The 22,141-nt window shown below is 35.4% G+C and overlaps 1 protein-coding gene across 7 annotated transcripts in view; it reads right to left on the bottom strand.

Annotated features, from left to right (window-relative positions):
• The window catches only part of DLGAP1 (DLG associated protein 1), a 404,747-nt gene that overhangs the window by 245,859 nt on the left and 136,747 nt on the right, over positions 1-22,141 (bottom strand). For all 7 annotated transcript variants that reach the window (XM_015617826.3, XM_015617825.3, XM_015617829.3 and 4 more), the window contains one exon: positions 9,444-9,553. The gene's annotated coding sequence lies outside the window, so the exon portion shown is untranslated. The remainder of the gene's footprint in view (positions 1-9,443; positions 9,554-22,141) is intronic.

Here is a 22,141-nt window from a genome sequence, read left to right as displayed (position 1 = left end):
CCATACAGATCTGTATATATGACACATGCTTAATATAAGAAACATTTAATTCAGAATTTAAGAGCTAAAAATTGTTGATATTATTGATTTTTTTTCTTGCCCCCTGACAGCTAACCAGTTACTCAGAGAAGACACATGCATGCAATCTTACGTAGTATCATGTGCAGTAAAGGTTAGTAATTGAAAATAAAAAACTCACCATGTTGTTGAATGCTACAGTGATCAGGCAGTTCAGGATGAATAAATTCTTGTAATAGAAGAATATCAGGATGCAGCAATTATTTTCTGTTTTCTCAGATACTCAGGCTATTGACATCTCGACAAGAGGTCAATTCGCTATCCAGAAAGTCTCAAGGTATTAATTTATCTAAACCTAAAGCAGATGCTCCCTCAAATAAGGTTATTCCTGAAACTCTGCATGCCCTGTTACATCTGGTGCATCATGCTTTCCCTATAGCAGAGGCTTCTTTGCTTATTGTTGCTCTAAGACACTAACTCTTGTCATGACACTGAAAGAAATCTGATTGGTGTCAGCAAATATCAGAGAGTCAAAGCCAGATCAGAAATCTTGCTGCAGGACAAAGTTCACTCTTGTTACAAATTTCCACTAAGAATGATCCTACATTGGTCCAATGGCATCTGCATGTTAGTGCTGGGTTTAGTACCACATCCTGCTTATTTTCTGTGCATTAAAATACCTTCATCCCCTACAAAGTTGTTTAGATTTATCCTTCTTATATGATCTTACATCTAAGAAGATCTGTAGTCCAAGTGTCATTTAAACCCAGTGGTGATATCTTTCTTGATGTCATACTGACTGCCTTCAGTCCTGCCTTTTGGACAGATTCCATATTGTATATGAAAGAAAATATGTTTTGACCTAATCAGTCCATTTTGTACCTCCTGGAACAGCTATGTTGCCTCATCTCCTTTCTCACTCACTCACTTTCTGAGTTACAGTTTCAAATTTAATAGATAGAAAGGAGAAATACATCTATTTGTTATTTTTCGAAAATACTTGGGGGAACTAGTTACACGTAACTAGTGCATAAACATGCATATATCATGAAATGTAAAGAAATGCATTACATTTACATTCTGTGCAAGCATTTCTCAAACTCATTTGGCCAAATCAACTACTAGTTTATCAGAAAGCAGTGTAACTCATGTTTTACTGTGGTAAAAACCTAACTTTAACAAGGTCTACCCATCAGAAAGCAGTGCACCCTCCAGACCAGAGGGCATTTTCATGCAGTGCTCTGAAGCTAAAATCATAACAGCCTTAGAGGAAAGCATGGCACTTCTCTGAGGCAGAGGAGCGAACTAGAGTATATAATTTGAATAGCTGCATTATGAAGCTGTTGATGTTAACAAAGACATATATTGCTTTTTGGAACACTAACACTACATTAATACTTGCTCACTTACAGAAGCCAAAAATCCCAATCTTCTAACATTGTGCTTTCATTTTCTCATTCACTAACAGAAAAGAATCCAGTTCTCAGACACTGGGCGCCTTCACATCAAGTACCTGCCTAGAATCTTGATCTTCAAAATGTAATGTATTTTAAAATTGGCTTAATCTTAATTTTTCCTCCCTTATATCACAATAAATGCTCTTTATTTTGAATTTTGATATGCTGTGCAAAGATGAAACACATCAACTGCTATCAGTAATTTGTCTAAAGTACATACTGCTTTATCCCCATGTTGGACTTGACAGATCACATGGAAGATGTGCATGATAAGGACAAGAAAGGCAGCAATCTCATCTATATAATTTGTATTCTGTTAATGAAATGTATTTAGTAAAGATGACAAATAGATTTTATTTAGCGATACAGCCTAAACAGTATTATAACCCTGTTGTCTTACTGGTATCTTGGATAAACACATTTCCAAAATATTTATGAAATATCAATCACTACATAAACATTTATCTTTGCATTTTATATTCAATTCATTGTTATACAAATTGTATCCATTTATATTCTGAGTTTGTAACACTAGGCTGACATAGGCCTATTTTCTTATACAACAAAAGGTAAGTTTAAAAAAAAAACATTAAGAAGGACACACAGATTTTAATTTAATTGCTAATAAACATAACCAGATTACTTATTTTTCTGCATAGATTGTTTCCATGTTGCTAAAAAAATAGAATAAAGAAAAAGACTCAAAACCTCAATATGCTAGGTTACTACTCTGTACTTAGTTTTTATCAGATGGAATTTGGATTTCTGGAGTCTCATAAAACTCAGCTTTGTAAGTAAACAAAACTCAAGATGAAATTCGGCTCTGATTCAAAGAATACAGTGATCTTCCTCACTCATGGGTGAGCTTTACTTTGCTCTCTGTGACCATCCTATTTCAGACAGTTTATCTTAAAAGTAATACTAGAAAATTGGCTTACAAGTAATACTTGTACTGATAACAGATGCAGTTTAGAGGACAGATGTATTCCATCCATGCAGACCTTGGGAAGTGAAGCATAATAAAGGAAGAAAATAGATCATTTCAACAGTCAGGACTGCAGTGTCCAGTGACAGCAAAATTACTGCTTGTACTGGTGCATGACTAGGTGCTTGACATGTTGATACAGCCTCTAATTCAATGTAACTATCACAAAGGTAGAATTGAGCCAGCCAGACACACTCACCTAAGATGCAAGTTTTCCTGGTGAGAAACAAAGGTCTGAAGTGAATTCTTTACGTAGACAATACTATAGAAAACCAAGAAGCACTCAGCTAGTATGTCTACCTAGTTGTATTTCAGGACCTCCTATGCTCAACACACAGATCACAGAGCAGGTCCTGAAACATGACTGACCATTTCTGCCTTGGCAATAAAACCAGCTGCTGAAAGCCTCACAGGCACAGAGCAGTTTCTTAGCTGCCAGGTCCAAGGCATCTCTGCACACCAGCCTGGTCTTTCAATCAGCAGAATGGAGCTGAAATAACATTCTACTGCAACACTAGCAAATCACAGTCACCTTATTAAACAGATAGGATGTTAAGCACTTCAACAGCAATCTCAAGTAGCTCCTATTAGATCAGAACACTTTTTTTGCTGTTCTCACATACAAATAAACAAACACACTGACTGCGAATAAAAGAGGCCACTGGGACAGTGCAGTCTAACCTGCTGTGTAATGTTACAGAAACTGACTGATACTACTTCACAGTGCCTTCCATCAAGTTCCACTTCTGAATCAGATGCAGCACACTGCTCTTAGCCCTGCTGCATTTCTAGAGGAACCCAAGAGATCTCAGAGAATTTAATGAGTACATTTCAAGGATGTTTGAGCATCTAATTCCCTAAATTGCTTCAGCAATCCTAGACTTAATTCCAAATGAAATCTTTTAAGTTACAAGAATCCACAACAGTGCTTGGTAAATTGTTCCAATGTGTATTTACCTCTGTTTAAAAAGATGTACTTTGCTTCCATTTTGAGGTTTAACTTCCATGTACTGGATCTTTTTTGTCATCCTTGTCAGTCTCAGAAGGTCAGTATTTTGTTGCCATCCAGAGAGAGAAAAGTCCAAGTCCACCCCCTCCCCCAATACTGAATCAAATCAGCTATTATTTTCAGTCTCATCTGAACCAATATTGTGGTTTCTCCAAAATTCTCTCCAATTTTCAACAACTTCTTCAAGCATGAGCACCTTAACCAAGTATGTCCTGGAGTGGCCATGCTTGGAACAGAAAGGTGACCTTCATGTATTAGTAAATAAGACCTGAGTAGTGCCTTTACCTGTCACGTGCAGAATTCTGTTACAGCTGCTCATGTACCATGCCCTCAAACACCTTTTCAGAATTTTGATTTATGGAACCACATCCCCATTTTATTCTCCTTTATTCTGCCTAATTAAGCAAAACATTTGTTTTTGTTGCTACAGGATATTCATACAGAATAATACTTTATGTACAAATTCACCCAAAATTTTTAAATAACTTACCCTCATCAGTATTTATCAATTCACCAATTTCTGAGCTATTTTCATACTTTACTTTTGATGATTTTATATTTTCTTTCACTCCTTGAAATTGTCCTGATTTCCAGGATATGCAAGATTGGAATTTTAGTTGTTCAAATAGCTTCTTAGGCAGCTTACAAAAACAAGGTGCACATTATTTTATTGTGCTGATTTTGAATCACTGAAATATTTCTCCTCATTTCTAAAATAACAACAGTACAGTGACACTTCTGGCCGACTTGAACTTCATCAATGTGCTCAGATAAATTCATGCTTTAAGAGCAAAGACAATTCAGAATGCTTCAATAATACGCATTTTTATACATTTTATTCTTGATGAATGCAAGTTTGTTAAAATGTGGGTTTCTTTTCCTTTGGTCTTGAGAACACAGTCCTGGCGTCCAAACATGACTGTGGTCTCTCTCAAGCATACAAACCCTGAACACTAGAATTCTTTGCCATGGCCCAGCTGCGACCCACCACTATACTGTCCCTTCCCCAAATCATCAGACAGCTTTTTTAAACTGTGTGTGCAGCATGCAGACTGTAGCTAAAAGGGCTGGCAGGGAAAGAAAAGGTCAGTAGAAACTATACAATAGAAATAAAACAGATTGTAGCAAGAGTTTAAAATAATAGCTATATGGCAGAGTTTCATATAAAATAAAGCTTTCAGGAGACCATAATTCTGTATTACCCAATGAGTCAGAAGAGGCTACTAACCTACCTTGGCCACACTTTCACTATCCAGTCAGAACGAATTTATCTTTTTATTTTGCACAGTGCCAGTTCCATCCTTGCAACCCTGAACTAAGAGGATTATCTGAATCATATTTTTTTATTGTGTTTTTGCTGTAGTTCTTATAATAATATAAAAATACAAAGGAAGACCATATAAGAACAGATATGCTTCCTATAGCCTTTCTGGTGTGAGCATAAATGTGCAGTCCTTGATCCCATGAAGCTGTCAGGAGATGATGAGATATGTTTATGACGTGCAATGCAAACCAAAGAAAAGCATCTCTCCCTGCACCAGCCTGAAAAACAGTGCTAGTTCCACATGTTGGTTTGTTTCTAACAGTGGTGAATTTCAGGAATATGATTTTATACCATGGGAGTAAATTGGATTTCCCACTGTGCTCAACCTGAAATTTTTTACTGGAAGAGAATGACAGCAATACAAGAACAATTCCATTTCTCAAGAGTTAATGGTGTCATTACTTTTTGTCCAAACATAAAAGCTTCTTACAGGCATCCACTTCCAGTAGTGTGCACATCCAAAAATAGCCATTCTGAGTGAATTCAAAGGCTCACTGAGCCACTGGCATAAACCACAGTGACAGTAAATGCCTAAAGAAAAGTATAGAAAAGCATAAGAAGGTTGAATAATTCTGGTATTTCCTGAGCTAGGGATGACCTCTTCTGAGAGACCTTACAAGAATGGTACCTATCTCTAACACTGTCGTTGTTTCAGGATGTCACTCAACAGTCATGCTCTCACATGCATCTCTATTTTGGCTGTGACTTTCACTCGAGAAAAAGAAAGCCACAGAGAGGACAGGTATTTTAAAATGAAAGGACCACCTAGCATTCCATTGGATTAATAGGAAGATGTAGAATAAATAAAAAGGACCAAGATGCTTAAGAATTTGGCCTCGCTTCTTCACCTGTCCTCTACAATGTCATATTTATCAAGGCAATGGCATGTGGGCTGGGAATCAGGCAATGATATCTTGAAGTTGCTTCATCTCTCTTTACCTGAGACTGTTCATCTGAGTTTATCAAACTGTTTACTTCCTTATTTAAATACTGTGAAATAGATAAATATTGTAAATAAACAATAATTATTTTAAAATAAAGAAAATATTTTTTTATTGCCTTGCTATTTTTTGTATTAAAGCATAAATGAGGATCATTTTTTATTACTCTGTTTAAATTGTGCAGGTGTAATGTAGTAGTGCCTTAAAGACTGTAAAAAAATATCTGATCTGAATGTTACAAAATTTCACTATTTTTACAGAAGTTAAGGGAAATTGTAGGAAATAGATACTTCTGGCAAGTTGGGTCAATTTCCTCCACCAATTTCCTATCTTCCACCAAAAAGGAAGGTTATTCTAGATGTCATAGGAAGAAGGACTACACCTTACTCTATAATTCAGGAAATAAATATCTAGATGATACCAGCTGTAAAAAGCAGGAGATGAAAGATCCATGTCTGAAATAAATTTTGATACAAAAATTGATTATAACTGTAGGGAATTATCTTCTATTTCTGCTAGTTGTAAGGAAGGGACATTTTTTTTCTGACTGACACAGAAAATGTCTTTGTCCTTAGCTATATCAAATATTGACCTTTCTTTTTATTTTTTCTTTTTTCCTTCAATTTATTATTTAACTCATACAAGCAAATTCATGACAATTTTTTATTACTCAAAGATAACCTTCTATAGTTTTTAGTTGTTAATGATTGTTTCCTCATTTACAATAGTAATGAAGCTTTTGATTCAATATTTGACTCTGTATCCCAGCACCTCTCTATCTGCAGTTTTTGATCTTTTCTTCACATTTATGATTGGTTCTGGAACTTATGGATCTTTAAGGTCCTGTTCAATCAAAGCCATTCTGTATCTCCATTTTCCATTATGCCTACACAGATGGTTTGTCAGACTTATGAAATATTGTTGTCACTGAGATACTCAAAGCTAATAATTGTCCAGGAGATTTCAGTACCCAGCTCATCCTAAAACATTATGGATATTCCCTGGACTTCCAACGTGTTCTGGATTTTTTGTTTCCAGCAAAAAATGCTGAGAAGAGTTATACCTATTTTAAATTTCATGTTTGGTTTTCCCATAAGTAGAGAAGGAAGTAGGAATATCTAAAATTTGAATTTTGATTTGAAAGGTCTTGCTTTATCTAATAGACAGACAAATCACTTTATCTCCCAGTCAGTTTAGCTTCTTTTTTCTGATTCATAGGCTATCTATAACTGCTCAGGGGTTTGTTATTAAGCTGTAATAAGAAGTCCTGCCTAAATTTTTCTTTAAAATACCTCAAGCAAGTAATAATCAATTTTTTTTCAATTTGCACTAGAAATCTGTTTTTTTCTTTATATTTGATTGCAGTACCTTCGCCTCATCCAAGCTTTTCTGCCTTCTCAGTGTACTTTACTTGAGGCAATTTTCTAATTTTTCTCATTACAGCTGTTACTTTCACACCAGGATTATTAGTAAAATACCTTATGCTTCCCCTTGTATTGCATCAAAGATCATAATTTCTTTTAAGGAGTAATTTGTTCTCTTTGTCTTGTGTCCTTTCCCCTAAGGAATAATATTTTGCAGAACCTGAGACTTCCGCATAATTAGATCATACAAAACATCCGCTATCCTGTCTCCCACTAAGACAAGAGGACCTTAAGGTTTAAATTACTTCCATACATCCTCACTGTAGAAGATAAATTATATTCCTTTTGTTTGGTCTCATTAGAGTTCAATTTCATCCACATCCCTAACACATCTCACATAGATTCTCTTGATCTGACTGTTTCAAAGCCTAGTCATCTTCTCCCTGAGAGCAAATGTACCTTGATTTAATGGCATCTTTAAGCTCTGTCTGCATTTCCCTTGAACAAAAGTCACAGCAAAAGAGTAACATTATATTCACAGAATCACAGAACAGTCTGAGTTGGAAGGGACCCACAAGGGCCATTGAGTCACTCTTAAGTGATATTGTCAATATACTCCTGAGGAAAGTAAGTAGACCACACCCTGTTCTAATAAATGTACCTCCAATCAAAAGACCTTCTTCAATAACATAATATTTTCTTTTACCCAAGCTACCAGAAACTGAGGGGACAGGGTGGGGGTTTTTTGTGTGTATGAAAATGCATATAAATATATGTAAATTATAAGCTAATGTATTACTGTGAAAAATTAATTCCCAAGGTGAAAATCCAACTTTTGCTTGGGAAAAATCACACCACTGCAAACCTTATGTAACCTTTTCAATAAAGTTTCAAAGTTCTACAGAAGGCCAAACAGATGCAAAGTTACCTGAACTGGTCTATTTCACATTGTCAGAAATACACACTAGTTCCAAGTCCTTTTTGTAGTGTGTATGTACCTTAGAAATATATACTTGCAATGTATAAACACATATTTATACCACATATATAACATGCAGAATCATATATCTATATCTATCTATATCTATATATCTATATATATGTCACATATAATAAATCATCATGGATACAGTTTTAAGCCTATGGAAATGTTTCAACACTCTGCTTCTTTCTCCTCTTAAAATACATTTACTAAACTACAAAACTGCTGGATGATTAGATAGCATTCTAATTAAAAGAAATTTTATTTTTAAAGTGAGGTATCCATTGAAATTTTTTGTGCCAATGGAAAACAACGAAAAGAGATCACAGAGTATTCTTAAAATGTAGGATGCTTCATGCAGTATTTTAAACTCATGATCCACTCAGGGAAATTTACAAATTGAAGTACAGTATCATACCTAACTAAACTAAAATACTCATAGCCAATTATATGATTAACACTTAGTTTAACATTACAATTAAATAGCATGTAACTGAACCGTATTGAGTGGAATATAGTTCTAAGAATTACTTTTAAAATCATATCAAATCATAAGCAGAATGACCACCATTTAAAAAAGATGTAAAACCTCTCCCTGTTTCTAGTACATGTAAGTTCAAGTCTGCTATGTGGTAATAAAGAAATAGGATGAGGAACTGATTTTAATTTTTCTCGGTATGATTAGCTTCGGGAAATACCAATTCACTGTATGTAGACATTTCACTGTTATTCCATTTCTGTTCCAAAGGCTAGAGGTGTAAAAAAAAAAAATACCCAAAACAAACAGAAAAAAAGCAGGCAAGCAAGTTGTGTGGAAACTGTGGAAAAAGAAGTTCTTTCCCTACCAGAGCTTTTCCAGGCTTTCAATGTTTCAGTGTTGTTTCCAAGATGCTGCAACCCCTTGCCATGCTTGTCTTCTGTACTTCATTTTTCCCTCTGACCTCTCCCTTTTGTTATGTTCCTCTAGGTCAAATCAATCCTTCCTCTTATATTCCCTACGCTCTCTCCACAGCTCTGTGGGCCTCTATGTATCTAGCTCTGTGGGGGTTGACTCAAAGTTTAAGATTAGATTAATTTTATATTATATATATACACATTTTTATATTCAAATCAGACTTGTGAAAATCATTCGCCACAACATTCAAAGACACCCAATATTAATAGAGTCCTCAGCCAGCATAACTGCTTAAGTACAAAGATGGGTTATCATATGTGTAATTTTCTAGCTACCTTCATTTCCATTAAAGCAGTTGAGAGTTTGCAATCATTTGGCTGCCTGCCTTTGCAGGAGGCAGATCTGGAGGAAAAGAATAAAAGCAATGCAGAGAGAGATCAAGAAGAATGATCAGAGGAAAGGACTCACCTCTTTTAGTCAGTTTTCCATTTTAGTTGTTCCAATAGTTAAAGAGGGAAGAGATTTTTTGCACACTCTTTAATTCAGATGTCAGTTTCAATACTTGATGCTTGACCGTTCTGAAACACAATCAAAGTGTAGGAGTTAAAACTACTAGCCTGAAACAAGATAAAATTATTAACATGGTAAGGATCTATGTATTCATTAAAAATCATAGCAATGTTGAGATGTTTTATAACAATGCTCCATGGCAAGGTTTTTCACATCCTTCCACACTCTCCTTCTTGAGCAAAAAAGGAATATTTTGATTTCATAATGCTACATTTGTGGTGCCATCTCAACCTTCCAACCCTCCCTGCACAATGCATGAAGCGTTTTTTGGTTCTTTTACCTAAAGATGCAAAGACTAGTTACATGTGATTGCCTCAGGAAATCTCTGCAAGCTCACCTCTCCCCCACTCACCCCCTTTCACAGCCTTTTCTCACTCTGCATAAACACCATGGAATCCTGCTGCTTGTGTCTGGAAAAGCAGAGGAGATTGGTGAGAAAACCTGAAGCACCCAGCTGTATACATGGTTCTTTCCCCACCAGCATTCAATGGGTAGTGGACAAAATTGCAGTGGGAAATCACTGCATGTTAAAATATATGATTTTTAAAAATTATATAAACTGAAAATACTTATTTAAAAGCCACTTTATCTCTCTTGTAAGGAAAATTACATACATGTTTTCCCCCTCTTATTTCTCCAGTACTACTTACTGAGACTAACAGAAGTAAATGGCTTTCCTCTGTGTTCTATATTTGTTCTCTATGAGTCATCTCACTATTTAAGTGTTGTTTCTCAGCACCTAAAGGTCTAGCTATATTATTCTGTCTTTTTTCATGTGAACAATTTGAAAGTACAAGCCAGAATAAGTACGAATATTTTGTCTTATAAATGTAGTTAGCATCTCATATCAAACTTTACTGTAAAGCATATTAGAAGAAAAAAAAATTCACAGCTAAGGGTGCTTTGATACTAGCCTTGGACTATACTGAAGATTTATCACTACAATAACTTTTTTGATGTGTTCTTAAGTTATTTTAATCTCTTGATGTTCATTCAAAGAAATACCTTTCCTCATCATATTTATCTGTTGGGGGTTAGTTGTCAGAAACAACAAGTAAAAATTTCCAGAGCAAAAATAGCTGGAAAATATTACAAACACATGCTTATAAAACTAGAAGAGAGTAACCCAGTCAGAGTCTGATGTTCCACTTCCCACAGGCTACAAACCATCCACAAATTAATTTCTTTGGAAGTGGGATGCACATCTTAGTAAAACATCAAGATTTGGATTGAAATTCTCTCGCGTAACCACTAAGGGGACAGAAATTGCCTCTATACAAAAGAGGTCATTATTCCAGAGAATTACTTGACCTCTAAAGCAGTCAAGCAGAGGACAGCTGCAGCCTCCTCTTTGTTACCTTCTTTATATTTTCTCTGAGTCCTGTTTCCAAGATAAACAAAATTCTGACACTGCTTCAGAGTCCCTGACATTGCTGTCAGGACAGAAACACATTCCTCTGGTACTCCAATGACAGCACTTTGTGCAGAGCTGTCTTTGAGGGCCCGCCTCTCCCTTGAGGTACTTGAGAAATACACTATCTTTAGTGTATTTCTTCTTAATTCTTAAACAAAATTTCCAGTTCTTCTCTACAGTTGGTCTTCTTTGGTTGGTTGTACAGATTTTTTTGTCAGAAGTGAGAGAAAACAATATGCTCAAAGTAGGAAAATGAGATGATAAAACTATCAGATTGGTACTGGGCTCAAGAGATGGGTACAAAACTAGAAACTGCTTTTAAATTATTTCAGAAATGCACAGATTTCCTGTTGACAGGATCTCTCTTCAGGAAGGCTTTAATTTGCCTATAATATTGAATAAATACATCATAAGCATTTCAGATTTTCTGTGAGAGTATATAATCGACAGAGTATATTTCATTGTAACAAGTAAACTGGATTGATTTTTTCTTATAACATCTCCTTAGGGAGCTTGCAAACATAAATCTCTAAAGGAACAAATCCTCCATGTCTTTAGGAGGAGCTTTGAGTTGTAACAACTTCTCTGAACCTATTGAAACTTCCATACTTGAAGATTTGGTTGAGAACCTTGCTGAAGCTGGGCTCAGATAGGTTTCTCCTAGCTGACAGAATTCACGTGGATAAGAGAAATTGTAGCGTGTCAGATGTATTTAGTGATGACAGAGACACCAAAGGTAGGCAATGTAAAGGTATCACCTTAACACAAGTGTTAAGCACACTGTAAGTTACTGCCTGAAGTGCAAAAAAGATAAAATTTGAAAGTAACTTTCTGCAAGCATCTAAGTACTTATGACAGAGTTTTCAGAGATGGCCATGGACTAATGTGCTTCAGACTCAGTACAAACACATGGTACTATCCATGCCAACAGCCCAAATTAAATCAGCATTGGCTTAATAGTTTTAAAATTTATTTAATTCTTCATCTGTTTTGCTTTTGATCTTTCTTATTTGTGCATGTCTATGCATGTTAGCCTTCTCTCACCACTTTCCCTATTTTTTATTTAATCCCAGAGGTACAACCAGAAAAGCTTCACAAAAAAGCAGGATGATGATGGAGCATGCAGAATGACTTCTGCAAGAGGGACAAAACACCAGGGTAACATTATAGAAAAACTGAAAATTGAATCATGGAAGATTCTGAAAACAACCATAGGACATCAAATCAAGCTGATTAAGAGTCACATCACAAAAAGAAAGAAGCTGAACAAATGAACAAAGAGAGGTGACCCTTTCTGCAAAGTACAGTTGTACTGTGGGACTCCTGCCACAGAAGGCCATGAAGATCAAATCATGCCTTCAAGAGAAGTTAGGAAAAGTGTGGAAAATTAAGTTTCCTCAGTTTAGGTAATTAGAAATGTTTAGAATCATGCAGCTCAGAAAGACCCAAAGTTCAAGACATAAGGAGGATAAGAGAATATGTTTGACATGTTCATATATTCTTTCTTTTGATCTCCAGTGCATGAAACAGGACATGGGTCAAAAATACTTTTGAGCTTGATGGTCATTTTTGTAATTTCTTCGTGGTTTTAGATAGATTTTGTTGAAAAGAAATCTGAAAGAAAGTGTGGCAAAGAACAGGAACGAAGAATAACCCAGAACAGGTGTCTAGGGAGGCTGTGGCATCTCCATCCTGGGAGATACCGAACAATCAGCTGAACAACACCCTCCACAACTTGATAACTGCCTATAATTCCTTACTAGGTAAATGATTCTGTGAATCTGAGTCTGAGAAACAGGCTCTAATCATGTCCCTGTACCATTCCTTCACAGAACAGCAATTTGCAGTGTGACCATTATCATTAAACCAAATTTCAATGAGAAGATGAATGGTAGGTCTTCAAGTGTTTTATTACGTACTAAACTATTTGATTTCTCTTCTACATGATGCTTCTTTACACTCCTGAGGTCTGCTTGGATGCATAAGTTGTAATTAATGATACACACAGTAAAGGAAGTGGACAGAATTTTTACCTGTTGTAAATTTTTTTTTTTTCATCACTTAAATTTTATTAAAGTAATTCACAATGAAAGTGGATGAGTATCCATTTTTGTGTACACAATATCAAGATACTGACCTACATTAATAACCCAAATCTGTTCCATTACAAAGGTGTACTTAGAGGGGCTTAATATACACTGCAACCTTTCAATGAGGGTGAGTCACCTGAAGTGACAAATGACAGATAACTCTGATGTTCAGAAGAGGCCTCTTTCAGATGATGATTTAGTGCATATTAAGCCATTAGCAACAACATTTTTTTTTTTACTTTTTAGGCACTGGGCAGGAACCTCATCTATTTCTTTTCCAAATTAAAGCAAAATAATAATAATTATAGAAATTAGGACTGCCTAGTAACTACATGCAAATGAACTTCTAAAAATTTAATTACATCCTCACTAGTGTAGTAGTAATGGGAATACCACAAAGCTTAGCAATGAGCAGAAAACTCAGTCTTCTTCCTGTAAAGCCAAGACTGCAATATCATACACATTTATTGAACCTCATTTGTAAAATTAAGAGTCTCCCTCAGACAATTAAAAATCATGCTGAGTACTCAGCCACAGTAAATTACAAATATAATTAAGTAAATAATAAGAAAGCCCAAGTCCCTACTTAAATGCACTGCCAATTCAGCTAATCCAAGCACAGCAAATATTAATGCAATACTTCAATGTCTACAGCTCAGCTCCTGATCTACAGTAATAATAACACATTAGGATTTTGTTCATACTCAGAACAAACCACTTATTTTCCCCAAGACAACTGCAGCACCAGGTTGCCAATAATAAGCTGCTCATATCTTCCATCATCCTGCTCCAGAAGGCAGGCTGAGAAGATGAGCACTTTTAGCCTGATTGCATTTACCACCAATTATATAGACACAGTCTTTTGACCATTCTTCACTTTAAACTGAAAATAAGATAACCTGAAGGACTAAAATCAATGCCAATTAAAGGGATCTGCAAAGTGTGATTTTTAATTACGCTGCTTTAGTAAGTCACTACACAATCACTATTTGCATTCCATTGTTTCTGCATACAAAGCACAAAAAAATTACATCTTGGAAAAGCCTTCTGATTTTAGCAGCTGGCACACCAATGAGAAAAAGTCTGAAGTTTTGTATTAGCGGTAAGCACTATGCAAGAAATGAAATGTGTCTAAAATTATGCTGACAGCACATGTCACTTGCCAACAATGTACACTAGCATTGATATGAGCTGCTGTTTACAAGCTCACAAAGAAAGGATTAAATAAAATTTAATTAATTCAAGCTTAAATATGTGTTTTTACCACTATACAGCAGTGTGTGAATGGCAGACATTTCACTGTCTCACTGCAGTTGTATTATTCTCAGCCCAACCTCATAAATATTAATTGCTTTTGAAACTGAGTTATAAGTCTGCACATGAGATAAAGGAAAAATTCCAAGCATAGGCTTTCCCTCAACATCAATCCACAGGAGGAATAAAATATTCTTTATGAAATGTTCCTGCATCAGCACCAGTGGGAAGTTCCGCAGTCTATTCTAGTTGGAGGTAAATGGTTTTAATTTGCTCTTCATTGTAACTGAAAGAATCAGTTATATAAAGCCTTAATATTTCCAAACTTGTTTCTTAATAAGGAGAAGCTTCCACAGCTCCTTACCTGACTGCCCCACTATGAGATTTTTCTCATGAAATACACATGAAGAATTTGGCTCTAAAGCAGGCAGAAATCTACAGAGGCAAATTAAAACAAAAACAAACAAAACCACCACAGATTTCTGTATCTACCACCACCCCAAGAATGCATTTTAAACAGAAATAGTTAAAACCTCCTAAATTTAATAAAACTTTTTAATGTGTTTTGTTCCATTGCTCATGTCATTACGACAGCTGAAACGAGGCTGATACTGCATGCATGCATGGATGGAGGGAAATTTTAGGCCATGATTATTATAAACAAAATAATTTCAGTGTGAAGCACTGTATAGAGACCTGTGAATCCAATTCCCCTTACCATTTGACACATATATATATAGAAATATTTATTCACACCACATATATGATGAAAGTCTATGCATTGCACATGCACAGTCAAATGAAATTGTACAAACAAATCAACTACAATCTTTCTCTCTCAAATACTCTTACATCCTTTAAAAATTATGGCTAAAATATTTGTACATGATAGAAGTGGTTTCAACACGACATAGGTTTAAAAACCTGTGTATCTCAAGTAACATTTCCAGAAATACATAATAGTCCTTCCCAAATTACCCTGGTCTCCATATTTCTCACATACCTTTTACATTGCATCAATTCCCTTTGGGGAACACATATAGCAGCAAATATGTCAGTAGCACTTCAAGAATGAAATACTGTGCTTTTAAACCACTCTAAATTTTCATCTCTCTATTCCCCAAAATAGCATGATGGGTAGTAGAAGACCATAAAAAAAAAAAACAACCCAAGGTTTATTGTTTCTCTTGGTACATGGTGAGAAGTAGACAATTTCAGAGTACATCTTCCAGAACCTACATGTGAATTTTAAACATGTGCAGCTCATGATTTTATTGCGTGAAACACAACTACTGCAATCAAAATTCCCTTTGCTTTGAAATGGTGAAAACCTGCTTCCAGCCTAAATAGCAATCATGAAGCATTTAAGCCATTTTTGATACTGTACATGTTAAAAAATGGCATCCAGCTGCTGCAGGAAGAAACTTTCAATTACACAGTTGGTTGAAAATGTGCTGCGTAGTAAAGAACTCTACTTGTGCAGCACTATTAGGAATCTGCAAACAGGGGGATACTTTGATAATCTAATCATACCTTTTCAAAAAGGTTAAATTTCTATTACCACAAATCAATCTCTGTAACAGACCATTTGTCAAAAATATTTAACAGGACATTTATTTATATCTTTACTATTTCCTGCTGAAAAAATCTCTCTCTCTCTCTCTCTCTTTTTTTCTTCATGTGGTCCAGGTCATTCAGCTCTTGCTTTGGAGCCAAATCTAAACATCACTGTGTATATATGACAGAGGCTTTCCCTGCAAGTTTCCATGGTTAAAACATCTGGCTAGATAATGGCTTTCACATACAGTGCACAATTTTTTATGTTCAGTCATCATCCATTTGCTGTACTTAAAACTCAAACCTTCAAACCTCCTGAACAAGGCTCCAGTTACATTTGATGTGGAAAAAAAGCTGTCAACAGAAAATTCATTATCTTTCCATCATGCTATACAGGGTGGTAAAATGAGGAAAGTTTACCCCTCTGTGAATTCCCACCAAACTGAACTGTCTTTGTTAGTCAACGAACACCAGGAATTATGTCCTGCACAGAAAAACATTCCTTTTGTTGCAAGAAATTGCTTTTTTAATTGCCTTTTTTTTTTCAAATAAATCAGTGTAAATCATGTACTTTTCTATCTTGCCAAAGAGAGTACAAAAGACCTAAGCAAGTTCAAACTAACTTGTCAACAAATCTGATGCAGAAGTGTACAAAATAACTTTCTATGTCCCAGGCTTAAATTATGCCGAGCATAAGTTCCCGATGCACATCTAAACAAATGAAGAAGAGTAGGGCCAAGTTTATCTTTATTGTCTATATATTTTTTATTATTTAAAAAAAATTAACAGACAACACTGCCAGGTTGATCCCACACATATTTTCCCTTTATTTTGTGCTAATAAGCAGGGCATATCAAAACCATTTCATGGAGTCATGAATATGGTACATTAGCCCCAGGAGTTTGCTGCTGGCTTATTCCTGCTCTCACTGGCTGCCAATATTGCTGTTGATTTGAACAGGAACATAGGTTGAAGGAAAGAGCTTTTTAAAAAACCTATACAATGTAATCAGGTTTATTACATCTAACTACACAAGGGCTGGTTTTCAATTATATTCTACTGTGAAAAAATTGAAAAAAATATCACCTAATCAGGAGGATTTTTATACATAGTTTTTTTTTGGTTACAGACTTCACAGCATACCAATATTCAAGAGAATGTCAAAGAGAGAACACAACTCCTGTAACTGTGTGTTGTTTTTTGCTTAATTCATTTATTGACTGCTTGATTAGTTAGATTGTGCAGTACCTCGGAAACATAAAACAGTAATAAGTACTAATTAATCATTTATATAACATTCAACTACAGCTGCAAATTGTACAAATATAACAAAAAAGTATTAACTGCATCATGGTGAAGCCTGTGTTTCTGGTGAACCTCCTTCATTAGGGTAAATAAAAGGGGAAAGCAGTCATAGGCAGCAATCAGGGGGCTGTAGCTGCAGAAAGCCTGCTCCACAGTGAGCGACAGAAGCATGAGATGAGGTGAATGAGTGATACTAAAAGTGCTGCCCAACTGCTTGTATTAAGGAGAACATATGGCAAAAAGAGGCAGAACTGCAAGGCAAAAATGACAGTTTCATTGAATTGCAAATGAGAGGTAATATTTTCAACATAGACTGTGACAGAATACTTCTGTGTGTTATTACAAGCTCTGGTGGATGCTGCCTTAGACCAATTAATGAATGGAATCCTTTCATGCAACAGCATTTAGTGCAGTAAGGCTGGAAGTGAAAAGCTGCTCCTGATAATGCTTTCTGATGACCTATTGAACCTGCTCTAACTGGAACAGCAGTTTCTTCTGTCAGAACAACTTAAGTGCTGAGTGATAAAGAGGAGACAACATTTATCACTTCTTCCAAGTCCAAAATCATGCATAAATGGATGAAGCAAATGGATCAGAGTACCTGGTGATGGATAAAGAGCAGGAGAAAGCATCTAGTAGTATGAAACATGCAGAAAGGACAGAGAGATTTGTTGCTCTAAGAATAAAACTGTTTGGAGTTCTATGAAAACACCCAGAATGGATGAGTAGAAGAAGAACTTGCACATCATTTATACCAAAAGTTAAACACCTGATAGTTAACGACAAGGAAAGTTAGTTAGACTGTTATGTAGTTGAAAAGGAAACCCTTCCAAAATGCTTCTGCCATGACTTTCAAAGTTATACAATGAGTAATAATGATAGCTTAAATGTACAAGTAGACATTAAAAGATTAACTAATGGGACAAAAGACAAAAAATTAAGTTAATATTTATCATCATAAGCAAGAATATTAACACTCTCAGATACTATTATGTCTATGGTATCAAAGATTTTCCATGTGAGAAGAAAGTTTTAATGCAACTTCATGAAAAGACACATTTCCATTTCTTATTTTTGACGGATTTAGCTTCTTCAGCCTGCCAGTATGCAAAACAGTGTGCAGAGATGATTTAATAGCACAACATATAAGGGTTTTTTCACATTCTTTAAATATAGAGAATGCTGAAAAATCTGATGGATTCATATACTAAGAGATAAGCCAAAACTATCTATTGTTAAATTCATCTAATAATGTCCAAAAAAATCCATCAGAGTTCATCTGAAATTTTCAATTATTTTGCTCAGGCACATTATTAGCTTTTTTTATATTTCATTTTTCTGACCATTGTTTTTATTGTTTATTACTTATGAGGTTCTCTTTAATGTCTAGTTCTAAGGCAAGCTAGGTGAAACCTTTTAAGGTATTCTGTATTTTATCTTGTTTACCATAGCTATGACCAAGTGTCCAGCAGTCAGAGTTGTATGACTCTGGAAGGCATTGAGAGCACTGTCTTTCAATGGAGAATCTTAAAATGAGATGTAAATCAGAGTTGTAACTTAATGGCCATAGAATGTAGGAAAAATTAGTTAGTAAGTTTTCACAAGAATAGGCAATTTTTACTGCCTTTGGGCTAGTCAATCTCATAGGAGTCCCACAGAATTCAGAAAATACCCCCAATCGCTGAATCTTCATGACATGCTACAAAAACGTTTATTGTTTAAGCTTGTAATGACATGCTGGGTGCTACATGGTGCATGACTCACATTCCTAATGAAGACTTTGTAGCAAAACTGGCAGTATCCTAAGTATATCCATAGCATTTTTGACAGATCACTTGGTAAACTTTGCAAAATGGAAAATAACAACCTTAGAATGGGGAAACCATCCTCAGAATATCATCAGGTTGTTTTCCTCAGATGGCCCTTGCTTTTTTCCATTTTTTTAGTTAAATAACTACTGTTATTTACTACTGAAAAGTCAATTCTAGATATGAAAAAATTCCTTTCAACAGATTTTCTGAACAAGTACAGAGTATTTTCTATTTTAATTTTCCCAACCCATACAAACATACTCCCTAACTCTACAAAAGTTCTCCCATTTGGAACTTTGTTACTATTCACTTTTCAAGTTCCCTTTTTGCTAACTCTGTGTCTCTAAAGTCCTTCTATTTAAAATGCAGTAATATTTATAAAATAACATATTCAGTGATGGATAATTCAGAGTTTTTTTTAACATAAACTCTTGAGGAAGTGATTAATAAATGCACTGGGAAAATAAGCAATTAATGGCTTTGGCACTGTCTCTATATAATGTTGGCTGGATGTCTGAATGTGTTCACTTTGTTCCTTTCCTGTACTGTTGCTTGGTAATATTGCCTTCTGTCTGTTACATTATAGAAGACATCAGTTCAGAGATGCTTTCATTCTAGGTTACTGAATTCAAAATACCAGAACAATACAGTATCTAAGTTCTCCATACTTGAATTACTCTCTGTTGTAGCAGCCACTTGTGATACAAACATCATATGTGTAGATTTGCATGCTTTTGGTAAATACATTTTATGTTCTGGACTTCCTTGACAAACCATGTCTGTCTAGGTGTTTAACATCTGACTGCCATATGCAGAATCCATCACTAAATGGTAGCTTTCACTTAAATATGCTGGCTCAAACCTTCTCATTATGGCACATTATAGGCATGACTTGAGTGGTTGGAGTGTCCATGCATAAATCCCAGCCTGTAATTTGCAAAGAAATCTTGACATGGGAAGAACAGTCATTTAAACTGACATGGACTTCTCCACTGAAGTTCCACTTATCAAAAAGTTAAAAACAAAGTGATGAGTCAAGTGTAAAGACTTGAAGAAATGAAAGCTTGTCATGAAAATTCAAATCACTACTCTGAATGCTGGATTAATTTTATTAATCATTTTTCAATTAGACTTCTGGCCTCAAGCAATCTAGCTACTTCAGTCAGTACTTAAAAATGTGTCTGCACTAAAAATGGAAAAGTTTTCCTAAGAAGTAGACATAATAGATGTTATTTAAAAATAATTTTAACAGGAAAAAACTCCAAACTTTAAGAAAAAAGCGCCTTTATATTTGGCATGCAACTACAATGACTCCTGGCTTTCTGTCCAAAAAATTATGACTTGATGGATTTTTAAATAGCCTCCTAGCATTTTTTTTCTGAGTGGCCTGAAGAAATAAAATTGTGAGCCTGATTTCGCATTTGCAACCAGAATGAGTCACAGCTAAAGATTTTTAATGCACTCTTTGTAGAAAACATTGTATCATGACATCACTGAGCAAAATTCGTATTCATTGCAAATTGCTTTTATAAAGAAATTGCTATTATAATTACAAAAGAATTTGGTAAAATAGAGTTTCATCAAATATCTTCATCATGATTTGCTTTCACCTGATTTGCTTTCATTTCTGGGCTGGTAAAAATTATCCCTGTTACTTGGCTGAATGTTTTGTGGCTTTCTGTAAACGCAGATTTTCAATTGAAGTTTTAGGGTACCAGATGAACAATTCAGTTAAACCTCTAAACCAGGCCTGAATCTAACATGTATCTACTGCTCTGCTGATTACAATCTCTGCCAAAGCTGTCATAACAACCACATCAGTATAAGAAACATAGATAACAATATCATATCCTGCTTACTGAACTGAAACAAGAGCCTTCCTACGCATTGCTCAGAATTACTATTGTGCAATACCTTTACTGAGTCCCAGAACCAATAAGCATGGTCTATTAAGGTTGGCCAAGCAAAAAAAAATAAAATTATACAATAACTTGTGTGATTTACCAGAGCTGACTGCAACAATAACCAGAGTTTCCTTACAGCCCCATTATCCTCAGTCGCACTTCAACAACACCGTTTTTATCTGGGAAGACTTTTTTCCTCAAGAATAATTATCAGAAAGAATGTTTTGTGGAAATTTCCAGTGTATCCTAGTACTGCATTGCAACAGACATAGAAACCAGGAAGGTCAAAGAAGTCATAGAACTGCTGCCATGGTAGGAGGACTGATCTACGTCAGTTTGCAAGGGTCCAGCTTAAGGTAACACATGAGGTTGTAATTACTGGCCTATAACCAATCCACCTCATCTATGCAAATAGTTACCTTTCCTGCCTCTTATCTGCTCACTACCAAAATTAAAATATCTTTTTCTATAATTCCCCCCAATAGTTCTTTCTGTTTTGAAGGCAAAAACTATACAGATGACAAGTTTCAACTTGTGATGGGCAGAAAACTGTTGAAAAGCACACAGTATCTTGAGATCCTAAACATTAGAATACAGAAATCCCGGTGAACAAAGGATTTTGTGTGTAAAAAATTGAACTGGCATCATATCTGTTTTGAAACCAATTCGCTGATGTGTCATTTCCTATGGGGAGATGAACTGAAGTGCCATAATCGACAATTTCATTGGCAATACTGAAGTGGAAGCTATTGTTACTCAAAACCTGAGGGTCTGATACACAATACGCAGGAGGATGGTATTTGTAGAGCTGTTCCCAATGCCACAAGTGGCTCAGCAGCACAACAAGCAAGTGTAGCCTCTTTGCAACAGTCTAGACAAAGATGTCCTATGCTGTGTATCTCTATGATGTAAGAAAAAAAGGTATCAGAAGAATTTGTGTATGTCTAATTATTGCATGCAAGCATACTGAGAGAGATAAAACAGTTTTCAAAGTAATCATAAGATATGAAAGGAATATCCCAACTCAAATATACTCAAACATACTTTAAAAAAAAATTCCCGAAGAACGAAAAAATTAGCACTTTGTCTTTTTTCAACCACACAGTTTAAAACTGTTTCTCCAAAATTTGATTTCATATGCAGGGCCTTCATGACTTTATATTCTACAGAGTATCTAGACAATCTGTTCTTCTCCAGACCACAGCTATTTGAATGCCATCAAGGAGTCCTTTTCACTCCATTTTAACTGTCCTTTTAGTAC

This window comes from Parus major, chromosome 2 (genome assembly GCF_001522545.3).
Source record: "Parus major isolate Abel chromosome 2, Parus_major1.1, whole genome shotgun sequence".
Taxonomy (NCBI): domain Eukaryota; kingdom Metazoa; phylum Chordata; class Aves; order Passeriformes; family Paridae; genus Parus; species Parus major.
The sequence above is the reverse complement of the archived record's forward strand: the minus strand, read 5'-3'. Positions and strand labels throughout refer to the sequence as shown.